Here is a 17,513-nt window from a genome sequence, read left to right on the forward strand (position 1 = left end):
TTGAGGTTCAGGAGTTCAAATGTGACAGTGGCGTGAATAAGGAAGGATACACCCCTAGATTTGGATGAATTGGTAGAATGGTATTGTGTTGGGTAATCTTTGCTCGCAAATGTGGGTACCCTGTTGTGTACAAAATGGGTCTCCTGTATGCACAATATGTCTGATTTAGCGCGCTTTTCGTCTTCAATAAGAAGCCTCCTTTTGTGTGGTGTATTCATGCCTCGAGTATTAATAGTCAGTATCTTCATCATTTGTGGTTGAATACGGAGCAATGCTGTAAAGATAATGTAGTTAGACTATTTTCCCCTCCATATGAAGGAAGGGTCGATTGCAGTGTTTGTTTTAACAATTGAGATAGACATGGCTCAAGCCCAGTTAGGTGTAGCAATATGGGCGTAGGGAAGTGGAGGCATTGGGCAGGTTTCTTATTTGTCCCTGTGGAAGTTTGTATCCGATCACTGGCGTCTTGGGGTGGGGGGTATAAACTAGGGGAAGAACTTAAAACTATATACAGAGTGTCTCGCATGGAGACAGTATGTGGGTGTACCACATCCGGGGGATGGAGGAGAGAACTCTACCATAACGTGGCTGTTTGGGCACCTATGTGTACCATGATGGGTTGCATCCACAGTGATGGAGTGCACCGTGGTGTGGTGTCTCATCTGACGCCCTTTTTACCAGGTGTGGGGTGGACTCAGTCAGCCGTTGGGCAATCAGTATGGCCCCATCAGGGAAACCCTAACTGACCATGTACAGCTATATATCGGGATTACCTAGTAATTACCGGCCCGGTTCAGGCCTACACTCGTGTAGAAACTTAGTGTCCCGCATTGTACCCATCCCAACATTAACACATATGCAGGCGACAATTTACCCAGTAAAGTCCGACTACCACTCCTATCACTAGCATCCCCCCTATCCTTCAGCTTCCCTACATAACATTTCCGTAAATCACCATAGTCCATACAGTTAGGGAGCCTGGGTCACAGGCCCCCGTTACCTTGTGGGCATACATAACCCCATAGGGCCTCAACAGCGGACAACGTCCATTAACGCTGATCTTAGAGCTCAGTCCGTGCAACGGGTGTCCAACCCCGCAGATCTGTACGCTCTCGCCCTCATAGGCAAGTGGTGTTTCGGGTGTCTTGTTGTCTGAAGGCTTAGGGTCGGAAAGGTGGTCTCGAGGGTTCAAGTGAAGGGAGGTCTCATCATCTTGGGCGGTGGTCCAGACCGGGCCCTCCCACGATGGGCCACTGCTCTGCGCACACTTCGTCATAGTGATGGCGGAAGAACCCGGTCCGACACCCCATGGCCACAAAGACTGGAGTAGCTATTTACATGGGACGGTCCAAATACTTTTGTTAGAGGTTGATGGAGGTTAATAATGTTCATCCGTTGCGTGGTATCGCATAGTCCTTACTCAGAAAGGGATGAGTGATCGCAGACCAGTAGTCGTCTGGTTCAATGTTTGTCATGAGGTTTTTCCCAGTCCCGTTTCAGTGTACCCGCTTGGCGCGTGGAGTTGGTTACCGGCTCCACAGGCATATCCCAGGCCAGCAGTTTCATTGTACCCTCAGCAGGGGTGTTTAACACCGTCGTGTTTCCATCTTTTGTAACGATCAGTTTAGTGGGGAAGCCCCAACGATATCGGACACCATGCGACCGTAGTGTGTTGGTCACCTGAGAGAATTCCCTCCTTTTCTTGAGAGTGGCAGCCGACAGGTCTGCATAAATCCTGACCGTAGGGTAATCGGTTGGGGGTTTTGCCCGCATTCTGCTACTTTGTAGTATATGTTCCTTGATATGGAAATAATGAGCTCGAAGTAGTATGTCTCTGGGTACTGTCTGTGGGAGGTGCCGGGGTTTCGGGATGCGATGCACCCTATCCACAAGCAGCATGTCTGCCGGTATCTCTGGAGCATGGGCGTGCAGTAGATTTCTCACATAGGCCTGTAATTCTTCGTTGGAGACATCTTCGGGCACTCCCCTCAGACGGAGATTGTTTCGACGTGATCGATCCTCCAGGTCTGCTAATTTGTCTTCCAGTTTATTAATTTCTGTTGCCATACGCTCCACATTTGTGGCTAAATCGTTGTGGGCAGTGGCGAATTCGTCGCATTTGTCTTCCATGTGCGACGTCCGCTTGCCTAGTTCTTGTAGGTCTTTGCGTAGGGAATCTGCTGTGTGCTGCCATGTGGTGATGAGCTTGTTGGAGAGGATCTCCAGGGCCGCTGTGAGGTCAGCTTTCGTTATCTGCGATGTATCTTGTGCTGTCACCCGGGGTTAGCCTGTGCATTATCGTCTAGTTCAGGATCCATAGGTTCCGTTGAGGCCTGCGCAGCCAAAGACGCACCGGTTGGTTTTTGGCTGAAAAAATTGAGCTTGTCCGGTTTCGCCAAGCTCCTCTTGCTCTTGTGCTGAGACATCGCTGATTAATGTCAGTGGATGCTGCTTAATGCTCTAGGATTGCATTAGATTAGGTGCCCTGGTGCCGGAGCAAGGTTTCATGCGGCCATCTTGCTCCGTGGTTAGCCACGCCCCCCCCGGAAATTGCATTTTAAACACAATCAAAAAATACACTGTTCATATACTGGACACAAATAAAAAAGGACATAGGGCTCTATATTTTCTCCTCATTCATAACCTGCCTGCTGTTTGGGGACAGAGAAGGCACTGCCACACCGTCGTCAAGCGGTTTGGTGACATAGATCGCACCGGCAAACTGAGGACAGAGATGACACAAGACTCAAAGTCTCTCAGTCCCATTTGCATTCCCCCATCAATTAGGGTAGTGTGGTCTGCATCTGACTAAATGACTTGAAGTGTTTAAAAATGGATGCTGGGCATTTTCAAAACATAAATCTCACCTCCACTGTTTTGTTTTGTTTTTAATAATGCTCATCATCCATTTTTTAACTCTCCAAGTCATTCAGTCACACTAGCATTATTCACCCCAATCCATTCAGTCCACACTCATTTCAACAATTGATGTAGGTGTGGGATAAAGTTAATGTGACTGAATGACTTGGAGAGTTAAAAATTGATGATGGTCATTATTATAAAAACCTGTCATTAAACCTGTCAGTTTAAACCTGTCATTATTCAATACCCCAGATATTTCTGGTTTGAAACTGTTCACACCAAGAAAGAAAATGGCTACCATCCCATTATCCCAACAATGGGCTACTATCCCATTATCCCTGCTGCGCAAGCTGCAATAGACTGCCATGACAATGTAAAATTCATTTTATGCAGTCTACCATGACAATATAAAACTCATCTCTTCATGGATGAATTAATAACATTAATAATACGAAGAAATGTGTTTTATATTGTCATAGCATACTGCATGTTATGAATTTTACATTGTCATGTCATGAATTTCTAATGCAACTTTGCAACATACATTGAGCACAGTAGCCATTTTCTTTATTGACGTGAACAGTTTCAAAACAGAAATACCTGGGTTATTAAATAATTAATAATAAAAGCCCTTGGAATTTTTGCCTCCAAGCAACACCCCAGTAATAGCTAGAAAAGAGCTAAACAACTATACTGTAAACATTAAACCTCTTTTTCATTGAGGCTATGTGTGTCACGGCAAGAGCTGCAAAAACAAAGTGTTTTAACTCCTAAACTGCAGGGGCATGATTTACACACCAAAACTTCTTCATTAAACTTAAAGGACCACTATAGGCACCAAGACCACTTCAGCTCAATGAAGTGGTCTGCGTGCCAGGTCCCCCTAGTTTTAACTCTGCAGCTGAAAATATAGCAGTTTCAGAGATAATTCTATGTTTAGACTGCAGGGTTAATCCAGCCTCTAGTTGCTGTCTCCCTGACAGCCACTAAAGGCCGCTTCTGCGATTTACACTGAGTTAATTGTACTTATTTGACGCTGGACGTCCTCACAGAGTCCAGCGTCAAATAAGATCCCCATAGGAAAGCATTTGGCTACACTTGGGATCTGACGTCGGCGGGGGAGGAGAGGTCACCAGCTTAAGGTAAGGATTAAGGTAAGTGGATGAAGGGGGGCCCCGAGGGAGGTGGGCACGCCAAGAACCTATAGTGCCAGGAAAACAGGTTTGTATTTCTGGCACTATAGGATCCCTTTAAATGTGTGCCACTGACCTGCCTTTGACCTGTATAAAAAACCAACACAAACTAAAACTAAAATGACTGGTTTCATTGTTATACGCACAATAGGTCATCCTGGGTACATACATATAATTTACTTAAAAGTTTCAATTAAAGTTCACGTTACTTGCAGTAGTAATGCCACTATCTGAAGTGTCTGCTCCGCTCCGCTCGCTCAGTCCCTCTGCAAACTGCAATCTCAGGTAGGTAAGGTGTAGCCGCACTATCCCCTCCACTCACTCCCTCAGCAAACTGCACTCTCAGCTAGGTAAGGTGTAGCCGCACTGTCCACTCCAGTCGTTCCCTCTGCAAACTACAATTTTAGGTAGGTAAGGTGTAGCCGCACTGTCCACTCCACTCAAACCCTCTGCAAACTGAACTCTTGCCTGCTTGCTCTGCTCCCCTCTACTTACTCTGCTCCCCCTTACTTCAAGTTACTTGCTCTGCGCTCTGCTCCCCTCTACTTGCTCTGCTACCCCTTACTTGCTCAGCCCCCCTTACATGCTCTGCTCTCTGCTCCGCCTTACTTCAAGTTACTTGCTTTGTGCTCTGCTCCTGTCTACTTGTTCTGCTCCCCCAAACTTGCTCAGCCCCCCCTATTTGCTCAGTCCCCCCTTACTTGCTCAGCCCTCCTTATATGCTCACCCTCCCTTATTTGCTCAGCTCTCCTTCCTTGCTCACCCCACTCTTATTTGCTCAGCCCCCCCTTACTTGCTATGCTCTTTTCTCCTCTTGCTCTTCTCCTCAGTGCTCTTGCTCTCCTCACTCTGCTTCCCTTTGCTTGCCTTGCCCCCCTTCGCTTGCTCTGTCTTCTTCTCAATGCTCTTGCTCTGCTCTCTGCTTACGCTCTGCCTCTAAGGTGTGGCCCCACACGCCGCAATGCTCCGCTCCCTCCCTCTCCCTCTCTATGGTCTGAGGTCTGCCTAAGGCTATGATGTAACAGCACACCGCACGGTGGCGCCGGTCAGCAAGCAGCTGAGTCACCCGAAACAACTAAAATCATCAGGAACGTTCTGACAGAGAGGTGCCCCAAGCATGGGGCTTCTAATACAAAATCACAGGGGTTTCCTTCCCACAAGCCATTGTGTTTGAGAGTTAATTGAGCTCCAATTAAGTTAATCCAGTTATCTCTCAAATAGGAAAACTTACATACAATGTTTACATATCACAAAAATACATGACAACAGCATCGGAACCCCACAAAAATTTAATTCCTGGATAACCCCGATCTGAGCGCACAACATATCCAAAAAGTGCTCAGATCGGTTCGGTAAAACGAAAGTTATGTTCGTGCATATATGAACTGACTGCCTGGTAGAGGTGGTATTGGCAATTTCAAAAAGAGTTAATTTGATTGTATGGGAGGTCAGAGCTTACAACCTAAATTCCTCTTTGTAGCTGGAACCCCAGTCACACATAAGTGGCCTGGAAGTCTGGTTTCAGTATAAACTAACTCTCTTATTTGCCATATGTCTTGATTCCCTCTTCGATAAGGAGTAATCTGATATAAACAAGCCTTGTGTTCCAATATCATAGCCAAAAGAGATATTAATACCTATCCACCGATTAATACTCAAGCCTCATTGTTATCATATTTAGAATGGGACAAGCACAATCTTCTAATTAAGCCTAAACATGATATGCGAACAAGGGGACCACACAGAATCTGTTCGGTAACAGAACAGAAGGGAACAAGTCCATTTGAATGCAGGGAAACATTAGACGATAACAGGGAACACGTACCAGGAGTCCCATCTCCCATGTCAAATACTTACTCACTTCAGAATGCAGATGGATATTCCTGGTGCAGGTTATTGTAGTTCCACCATTTGACAATTATTAAGGAAAATTACTTTCAAAGCACACTCTTGAAATATTTAAATATAGCACAATGAAGATATTTCATAACTAATGTTGATTTATCCCTAAAAAAATAGCATATATGGCATTGTGCATAACACATAAGGGTAAAAAGATGAATAGTAGAAAAACAAGTATTTAGAGATGATTTGACCAATCTGTGTAATACATGATGTCCGTAAAAGATGCACCCATGGAAAAGCCTGCAACACAGCCGCACAGCAAAGGGAATGAATGCGAAGGGAATGAATGAAACAATTCGATACTGGCCAAGACATAAAACAAAAGGTAACATATAGAAGGCACCTCCAGTTGAAAACTATCTAGTGCAGCCGCCAGTCACTTACATCCCGCCAATGATGAGGGTATAAATCTGCCATGATGTTGGAGGTTCCCGGGAGATACTTCGCTCGTAGTGTGATGTTGTGAGATAGAGAGAACCTGTACATTGTACATACCCTCTCTGCTTCTGACAGCTCTTAAGAGCGGGCAGAGTCTCGGTGGTTTATATACTGGACTGTCGAGACATTGTCCATGCATAATAGGATGCAGTAGCCAGACATGTGACGGTCCAGGCTGTGATTAGCCAAGGAGCTTGCGATCAGTTCCAGGCAGTTGAAATGTAAATCGATCACCTCGTCTAGACACCGTCCGCTTGTGGATGAGTGCACACAATGCACTCCCAAGTCCCACAGGCTGGCATTCAGTTCCACCATAAAGACTGGAGAGGGACCAAATATGGTCTTCTCATTTCATGCCTACATATCAAGGAGCCACCAACGAAGCACTGTCCGCCCTTGGAAGTGAGAGGTACCGCCTAATTCTATGACAGGTCTGAACGCAGGTAGTGTTGGATGACCTGGTAATGTAGTGGTCCAGAGTAGATAGTCTGAATGAAAGCACAGGGGAGACCCACAACTCGAACCAGAAGACAAAGAGGACAAAGAGGGATGTGGTCCATCCAAAGCTGCAATCTTTGAGAAAGGGGTACACAGGAGATTGAGTTGATCTTGAATTTCTGAAATTGATACGACTTGAGTGGGTTCCAGCTGCTTCGTCGAAATTCAATACAAAATCATCATACTCTAGAAACATGTCACCGGATGGAAATCTGTCTTCTTCAGGGCCAGGAAGATTTTTCTGAAGAAGTGCCTCATGTTCTTTGGAGACATGAAGAGATAGCAGGGCATGTGGCTGATGTGAGGGCAAGGTGAACTTGATGATGTGGCCCCGTACTGTCAGTAGAATAATTGTTTAATTAGATCATGTTTTGGGGATTGTATTTCCATAGGCTTTGCTATTTGTTTTGCAGTGCTTCTTTTCTATGGACATCTGGGGGTTTTGTCTATATTGTTTTGACATTTTACCTTAATCTGGGTGCTTGGCCCACTCCCCTCCTTTCTTTCCCTTCTCTGTGTGTTATACTTTTTTGAGCCTTTTCTGGGGCTTTAACCCTACCCCTCCACGGGTTCCGCCGTCCCCGGGTCGCTGTTCCCCTTCCCTATCTTTTTTTAGAAATCCCTCTCCCCCCGGCTGCGCTGTACTCTTGAGTTTGCCGCCAACCGGACCTGCGGCTCATTGCGATCGAATCGTGGCAGCGATCTTTAGTCTCACATCTCGCGAGATTGAGGGCGGCCACCTTGCTTCATCCGTACACTGTGCTGATGAGTGGAGGCATGTTGTTGCAACCTCTATTTACTAGGTGAGCCCCAGTCTGTTTTATTTGGCCACTGTTCAGAGTACAATCCTGCAGGGGTTTCTGTGAACACTACCTACTACTATGGTAGGCTGCTCTGTTTGCCATGAGTCCTGAGACTGGCTACTGGTTTGTGCCTACTACAGGGGTATCCCATATCACGATAAAACTACCTGCCTATTTCTTTCTGGGGGATCTCCAGGTAACTAAGATGAAGGTGCCTTGCACACTTACTGGTCAGTGGCTATGTAACCTACACATCCTTCACCCACATTCGAGAGACTGGTCCCCTCTCGATTGCCTGGCTACTTTATGCACCTGTGGCTTTGTAGCCTCTAGATAAGTCCGTAAATGCTTGAGGTTGGATGATCCATGCCCTTCCCTCCCGGACGGAGTGGCACAGACAGCTGCGTTTGACCAACGGATGATGTAGTTCATGACTCTGGGCGACCGCGACTCTGCAAGGGAGCCAGGAGAGGTCTTAGGGACACCCAAGACTAACTGCTGGACTCTATCGACCCTATCATGGGTAAAATACCAGAAAACGCCAAAACAGTCCGGGAATGGGCTCCCTATATTCGTGAATGGACTCAGAGATGTGTCCGATTCATCAGAAACCCCAGTGTTCGTCTGTCCAATGGGAAGAGGCGAACACTCTGTATTGACGGATGGTTGGTGGATCTGGGCTCCAAATCATTGGGACCACAGGCACAAGGCACATTTTTCCAGAGGGAACTTATTACACACGTTTATGGTCCCGCTGCACCCATCAAGACCCACACCTCCAGAAGGAAGGTATTGTGTGGTAACCCCTTAAGGGGTGTTCTTCGGGACAGGCTAACAGCTGGGCTTTGTCACCAACCACTTTGGGACATCTGACCACGTACCCGCTATCGCTAACTCTATTACCCGAGAGGAGCAAGAGTCAACCTCTGGTGCTCCAGACGATCGGACAGAGAACACAGAACGCGCAGATGCGCTAGATACCATTTTTCCTCAGGTTAACGCCTCTAAGGTACCATCAACTGTACTTTTCACTCCACCCCAGGAGTCTCCATCGTATCTAGGTGGTAGTCATTCAAACCTAATAAGGAACCTTTTCTCATGGACGACTGGCCTGACAAAACTGGATAAGAAGACATGTCATGGTGATCCTTTTCCATCCCCTTTGATGACGTTATCTAGGTCCCCTGTGACACGATCATCCTCAGCTCTTCACCTGGCCCCTCAACTCGGATCCTTGGGGGGCTTACGGAAACTACCGAAACCAGTGATCAATTACGTATGGGGAAGAGGTGGTGGTGTTGGGTTTCTCCTCTCCCCTCACTGCTCTTTTAAACTTCTTCCCACCCCCCCCTTCCCTCTCTTTCCCGTCATCTGAAAAACACTCAATTCGCCTTTTCAAACCGTTCTCTGCTAACATTGCTGTTATTTACCGTCCCCCTGGTTCCCCTCTTCTCTTCCTTGACCACTTTGCTGCCTGGCTACCCTATTTCCTCTCTTCTAACATTCCATCCCTAATTCTCGGGGTCTTCAATATTCCTATAAACCCACCTTTGACCTCTGCAGCCACTAAACTACTTTCAATTACTTCCTCCCTCGGGCTATCGCAGTGGGCAAATTCTCCCACCCATGTAGCTGGCAATACCCTTGACCTAATCTTCACTTATGCATGTACAGTATCTAATATCTGCAACACTCCATATCCACTCTCTGATCACCACCTCTTATCATTTGCTCTCGCGTACCCCCTCACCCAACAACCTCAGCCTAACCCCCCTCAACTCAGGAGGGACCTTAATTCTCTTGATCTCCAACAGTTGTCAGCTGACATTGATTCACAAGTGCTGTCCATCCCTTCCCTCTCCTGTCCTTCACTGGCCATCTCCATATATAACTCTACTCTTATATCTGCCTTGAACACTGCAGCGCCACTCCAAACAAGCACCTCTAGGAGGACCCGCCCCCAACCATGGCATACTAAATCAACGCGCTACCTGCAAAGATGCTCCCGTTGTGCTGAACGCTCCTGGAGGAAGTCTCGTACCCAATCAGACTTTCTCCATGATAGATTCATATTGTGTTCATACAGTGCAGCCCTTGCCCTTGCCAAACAGTCCTATTTTTCCTCTCTCATTAGTTCATGTTCCCGCAACCCCAGGCGTCTCTTTGACACCTTTAATTCTCTTCTTCGCCCTGTCTTCTATTTTCTCTTTACACTGCCTCTCTTGGCAAACTTATTACCTCTTTTGGATTCCACTACTACCTGTACGCTGATGACACCCAGCTATCTCTCTCCTCCCCGGACCTCTCCCCTGCCGTCCTGCAACGTGTCACTGCTTGCCTTTCTTCCATCTCTGACTGGATGTCCTCCCGCTTTCTGAAACTCAATCTCTCAAAAACTGAGCTCCTTGTCTTTCCTCCTCCTAATACTGATCCTCCTCTTTCACTCTCCCTTCAAGTTTGTGGTACCAACATCAGTCCATCCTTGCAAGCGGCTGTCTTGGCGTCATACTTGACGCTGGTCTCACCTTTGAGCCTCACATCCAGCATGTTGCCAAATCCCGTAGATTCCATCTTAAAAACATAGCCCGCATCCGCCCCTTTCTTGCACCAGATACTACCAAGGAGCTTGTCCATGCTCTAGTAATTTCCCGCATGGATTATTGTAACCCTCTCCTGATTGGTCTTCCCAAAAGCCGTACTGCACCCCTACAGTCCGTAATGAACGCTGCTGCTAGACTGATTTTCCTCTCTAGTCGTTTCTCTCACACCTCACCCCTCTGCCAGTCCTTACATTGGCTTCCTGTATGCTATAGGTGTCAATTCAAGGTACTAACTCACACCTATAAAGCACTGAACAACTCACAGATCCATAGGTATGTCCCTTCTCGGTCTCTCCGCTCTGCCCGTGACCACCTCCTGTCCGTTGTCCACACCCATATGGCCAACTCGCGCTTGCAGGACTTCTCGCGGGCGGCTCCCTTCCTATGGAATAGCCTGCCTACCGCCATCAGACTCTCCCCTAGTCTTGCATCTTTTAAGAAGTGCCTTAAAACCCATCTCTTTAGGAAAGCTTATGGCCTCCAAGATTAACCCCTACCTCACATACCTGTCTCTTGCCCTCTCCTAAAGGGCAGCCCACCTTATTTGATTGCAAATTCCTGTCCTAATGTGTTTTACACCCAAACCTCCTATAGAATGTAAGCTCGATTGAGCAGGGTCCTCTTCAACCTATTGTTTCTGTAAGTTTATTTGTAATTGTCCTATTTATAGTTAAATCCCCTCTCATAATATTGCAAAGCGCTACGGAATCTGTTGGCGCTATATAAATGGCAATAATAATAATAATAATAATAATAATAATCGTCCTGGACAATCTCTCAAAACTCAAGACTGCGCCAACACTCGAGATCCTCCGTGGTCCGGCTGGAATCGTCGTGTTTCGGCTGGATTCCACTCCCTGCACGCGTATGTTTTTCCTTCGTAGGTCTTCTCTATCCTCAAGGAATTTTCATGCAGTCCTTCACTGCAACACCGTGACCCTACATACACTTGCCCGGATCATGGGATACTGCCCTCCTCCACCCGGGCCATCTTCCCAGACTCGCTACGTTACCAGGACAGGCATTGATGCCTGGTTAGGTTCACTGAGGCAGCCCCGTACGATCAACTGGACTTTGTTCTGTGGGGCTGTGAGGACAATCTGCGAGACCCCACCCATGAAAACGGGTACACAACTCAGGAATTCTCCCTTCACGTTGCAGACCTAGAATTCTTTGTGTGGTACTGCAGTACTTCGTGCAGCACTATCCACAGCCTTTTTGGTTACATCCTACTACGGATGAACAGAGCGTCGACAGTCAGGTACACCAATCACTTGGACGAAACTAACTCCCGTCTTCTATCAGACATCATGAAAGGCATCTTCGATTCCTGCCTTCCTCGCAGAACCCTGAGGTCGGGCTTATCTCCCGGGGGGACACATATCAGAGGAACCGCCAGAATGCAGTGTTCTTTAATTGGCACATTGCATGCGGGTACACAATGGTGATCGCACTCCGGACATCTGGGCCTCCCTGGGGGACTTATGCGTTTCCCTCCCTTGCAATGATTGCGAAAATTCTCCATCATCTCGTTGTTCAGCGAATAACACCGCCTTGGCCGTCCCGCTGTAACGGAGTCAACCTTGTTTCCTGGACCTTTTGCGACTGATTGGGGAGACTCTCCTCCTCCTACATTCATATCCTACTATTCTCACAGAAACTTACATCTTCTATTCCTGGAGGGTCGGCTGACCCTGGTGGCCGGGACTCTTTTTTGGGGGGGGTTCTTGGCAGATCGGCATACTATCGCAGGCTGCTAGGGACCTCTTAGGAGTCTCTTGGGCCCCAAGGATGTGACGATGCTACCTTTCCATCTGGGCATTCCCAGTCTGATTGATGTTTGGAACTGTACCTTGATCCATTATGTGGTGATTTGGAGGGCTCAATAGCTCTGTGCCTGAGAGATCATTACACATTTATAATTACATTATCTCTCAGGGACCGAAAATTATAATAGTTTTTAACCACCCCAAAAAAAACCCCCAAATACATGGAAACCCCACAAAATATAGCTGGGATCTGGCCACACAAGATATCCAAAAATCACCCAGATCCATTTGGTAGTTTTGGATCGACATCGCGAGTAAGTTTTGACCAGTCTGGCACTAGGTCGAAGCCCAAAATAGTTCCAGGGAAGTTGTGGCAAGAGCCGGTCTCTGTCCATGGGGTTTTGTACGAAAACCACATAAGTTAGACGAAAGCGGATCAGTGTAGAATGCTCCCGTGTTCAGTAGTCTATCTCTCCCGAACGCCGTTCATGTAGGTGTAGCAGAACTGGAACAGGCAGCAGGTCCATGGTGACCGGTGTTCGAGAGAGTGCCTGGCTGAAAATAGTTCCAGGCACTCGATGACCAAGTCCCGCTGTCTGTGTTCGGGAGACAAGATGGCCGCCGTCCATTGTCCCGACCACGTGCATTCGCTTGCACGAAATGGTGGCCACCCAGTGGAGCATTCTATTAATTAGAATTTTCGTACAAGATACTCAACGTAACTTTGAAAAGGTGGCCAAGAAATTAATGTCTCAAAATCAAGGAACAGAGAAGGGGGTAACCCAATAATATGAATTTAACAAAAAGAGAAGAGGAGGGATAGGGAGAAGGAAAGATCTGTTCCTGAGATAGAGTATACACAAAATGCGAAAATAAAATAAAAAATAAATTGAACATCAAAATAGCTATCCCAGCTATAGCTGTCTGACTACATAGTTACATAGCTGAAAAGAGACTTGCGTTAATCAAGTTCAGCCTTCCTCACATATGTTTTTTGCTGTTGATCCAAAAGAAGGCAAAAAAAACAGTTTGAAGCACTTCCAATTTTGCAACAAGCTAGGAAAAAAATTCCTTCTTGACCCCAGAATGGCAGTCAGATTTATCCTTGGATCAAGCAGTTATTACCCTACATTGAAAGATTATATCCTTGAATATTCTGTTTTTGCAAGTATGCATCTATTAGCTGTTTGAACATCTGTATGGACTCTGATAAAACCACTTCTTCAGGCAGAGAATTCCACATCCTGATTGTTCTTACAGTAAAAAAAATGTTCCTTTGCCTTAGACGAAATCTTCTTTCTTCAAGTCTAAACGCATGACCTCGTGTCCTATGTAAAGTCCGGTTTGTGAATAGATTTCCACACAATGGTTTTTATTGGCCTCGAATATATTTGTATAATGTTATCATATCCCCTCTCAGGCGACGTTTTTCTAAACTAAATAGGTTTAAATTTGTTAACCTTTCTTCATAGCTGATATGTTCCATTCCTTTTATTAATTTTGTAGCCCGCCTCTGCACTTTTTCTAGTGCCATAATATCCTTCTTTAGAACAGGTGCCCAAAATTGCACAGCATATGTAGAAAATACCTATGGTTTCGCCAGATGCTAAAGGACATTTACAAATTCACTATAGTACTCTATTGTTTCATCATCATACCTACCCTTATTGAGTTGGTACTCTGGTCTGTAGATATTAGGTAGTCCACCTCTATATGGACTACTAGGACCAGATCAATACTGTGGTGACCCATAGCAATGAAAGAAACAAGGGTCGTAAACCACCCTCTGGTTTTCCTCCCTCATGGATTTGTGTCCTTGGGGGTTTCATTATCTACTAATGCTGCCTTCTATATATATTTCTTGGCTGGGTAAGTATTATTCCCTGGCATTTGAACCCAGCAAAAGCATCTCTCCCATTAAACTCTAGACTCCTTTTTGAGCCATATGGGCCACCGTACCTGCCCTCAATGTTTCAAATTACATGTGACCAATGAAATCAAAGGGCGGGCTATTTGAACTCCGAGAAACTGCCGAATCAGTTCCCCCTGATGAGCCTGTGAGTCAGGCAAAACGCGCGTCGGGGCGCGATATTTTCTGTGTGCTCCTCAACGTTACTCTTTATATTACTGTGCCAGGATATATTTTCAGCACCGAGATTAGACGGCATTAAGCCATCCGGGGTACATTAGCTCTCTCAGCCGACCAGGGCATAACGGAGGGGCGCGATATTTTCTGTGTGCTCCTCAACGTTACTCTTTACATGATTGTGCCAGTATATATTTTTAGTACCGAGAATAGACGGCATTAAGCCATCCGGGGCACACTAGTTCTCTCAGCCAACCAGGGCATAACGGAAACAATTTTGTATGTGCCGCCTAAATGTTTGTCCTGTTATTGCCAATAGGCTAGTAACCATAGTTCACTATCAGATTACCCAGTGAACTGTGAGATTTTTGATGGCGGGCAACCGTTTGCGGCACATTAGACTTTCCGTATCGATCAGGGTAATTCTTAGATCTTTCAGCCGACCAGGGCATTGTGGAAACAGTGTATGTGCCGCCATAGTGACTACATTTCACAATTTGACTACACAGTCAACTGTGAGATTTTTTACGGCAGACAGCCGTCAGCGGCACATTAGACTTCCCATACCTATCAGGCTAAATCTTGAGAATTAACAGTTTTTTATTATTATTTTTCTTCAGTATTTCTGTGCTGGTTTACTCTACTATAATAGCAGGACTTCCGTATCTTTTTCTACACTATCGCCTTTCCTATCCCCGGGCGCCCTCGAAGGCACCATTCCAATTTTCCACTCTCTACATGTACCTGATATTGCACTAGATATATGAACACGCAGATAGAGGGAACGGGTTTAGACATCCGATAATGTTCAGCAACTGTGTATAAGTGCACCTAGACACTTTGCTCTGTATCTGGCTCGCTCTGGATACTTTCTGATTATTATACACATTGTTATACTGCTCAAACAAACGGATATCTTCAGCTACCATGAGTTAAGGGAACTAGCATTTTGGATTATTATATCAACGCATGCAGTCTTGTCTCTTCTCATGTTTATATGTCACACAGTATCAGATTTAGTTTTTGACACATTTGATACTCTTGTATCTCAGGATACTGCACGTGACATCTGGGTGTTCCGGACCAACTTATTTCGGTTGCAAATCTGGAGCACTGTTGGTACCTTAACCTTAGCTCCTGATACATTGCAACATTGAGGTTTTTTCTAACCCCATTTGTCCTCTATTATACAGTGCATTGAGGTGACTAGGGTGGTGATAAACGATTTAGATACTATATATCCCTTACAGCAACACGCTGTTCGGCCCCCTGTTGGCCGCCCCTTTATAGCATTGCAGTAAATTACATTGTACAGTGATCTGGGTCTCTTGGTCTAACCTATTGGTGGCTGTGGAATTGCAGTACTGCGGATGCTTTTTACCCCAGTCTCTTCCACCCCCCCTCCCCCCTCTTATTTATTATCATAGAGAGGGTCTGTCACCCAGTCCAGCACATTTCTACTCAAACTGTTCTATTCTCTTGTTGTACTATTGTATTTATCTTGTGGATTATTTTGCATGTTCTCGGCTTCTTGACTGCTACTATTGTCTTGTACCTAGTCAGACAGCTATAGCTGGGATAGCTATTTTGATGTTCAATTTACCAATAAAGTATTTTTTATTTTTAAGATACTCAACGTTTCACGTTCTAATGGGTCTCTGGGGTGGTCTTTGTTCGGGAACCAAACCAAATAAACAAATAAAGTTAAACAGGAATCGCGAAAGGAGCCGAAAGTGATTAGGTTATTCCTTCACAGTATCTATACAGTGACTTGTCCAATATCCCATGTATCTATACTGTGTCATGTCCTATATACTATGTATCTATACAGTGACCTGTCCTATATCCTATGTATCTATACTGTGTCCAATATCCTATGTAGCTATACAGTAACCGATACAATAACCTGTTCAATATCCTATGCATCTGTAACGGAACTCCCTGTACCCCTGGCTGGGTACCTCCGCTAGCTGGAACAGGGGACAAACTGCAGCACTTCTGCCCCCAGTCGCTGTGGCTTGACTGGGGTCCTGGAACTACTTCCTCCTGGAGCCGAATGGGAAACTCGCTCTATCAACCCCCAGGCACTGGACGACACTCAGTCCTGGGAGCTCTAGTCCTTACAAGGACTTTCCCCGTTGAATCCTGCACACTGGAACAGTGATTAGCCCTTTCCCCTCCCAGTAACCTGACAACACATAGTTCTGGGAGTACAAGCTGGAATACCTATATTGGCAGCCACAACTGGCCTTATAGGACGGGCCCCCTGGACCCGAGAGTAGACTACAGTAAAAACATACACAATTACATTGGCTCTCAGGTCCAGGACACTCACATACAAAACAAGATAATCACTCCCCTGTGCCTGGGAGATAATTGAGTCAAGCACTGTATTAATCTCAATTATCTCCAGCCACAAAAACACACACATTTACCAAACACCCTAAAAGTACCTTAAAAATACATATACCCCCCTAAAAGTTACATCCCCTGATAGCCCCGATCTGGTTGACGAACATATCCAAAAATCACCCAGATCAGGGGTTCAGGATTTTCCTGGAAGTCATAATTTGACAGACCGTGCGCATGGTCCTATACCCAAAATAGATCCATAAAATCGCAGCTAAGTGTCGCTGGGGACCGACCGGGAACCGCGAAGTCTTCATGCCAAAAATAGTTCCTGGGCATTCGCGACTAAGTCCCCCTGAAGTCTATTTGCGTTTTTGGTCCATGCGAACAGCTGCCAGGGAGCTAGATTTCAGTTCTATGCGCACAAATGGAAAGTGCAAAACCAGGGGGAATAAAATATGGGTCTTTACAGTCGCTGACCTGGCCCATAGTGGGTGAGCAGGAGGCCAGCTTCCACACTTCTCCAGGAGTCCGTGGCAAACGACTGTGGAAAGCAGCATTTGTCACAGTATCTATACAGTGTCCTGTCCTAAATCCTATCTATACAGTGGCCTTACCTATGTATCTATACAGTGACCTGTCCAATATCCTATGTATCTAAACAGTGACCTGTCCTATATCATATCTATAGTGAACTATCCTGTATCCTACCTATACAGACATGTTATATAGCCTATCTATACAGTGACCTGTCCAATATCCTATGTATACAGTGACATGTCCACTATATTCTATGTATCTATACAGTAACCTGTCCAATATCTTATGTATCTATACAGTGACATGTCCTATATCCTGTCTAATATCCTATGTATTCGTACAGTGTCCTATCCAATGTATCTATACAGTAACCTGTCCTATATCCTATGTATCTATACAGTGACCCGAGATATCTGTGAGGTGCAGTGACTAGTATACCGGTCACACCAGCAGCCCACGGTCACAATGGC

Source organism: Pelobates fuscus, chromosome 5 (genome assembly GCF_036172605.1).
Source record: "Pelobates fuscus isolate aPelFus1 chromosome 5, aPelFus1.pri, whole genome shotgun sequence".
Classification (NCBI taxonomy): Eukaryota; Metazoa; Chordata; class Amphibia; order Anura; family Pelobatidae; genus Pelobates; species Pelobates fuscus.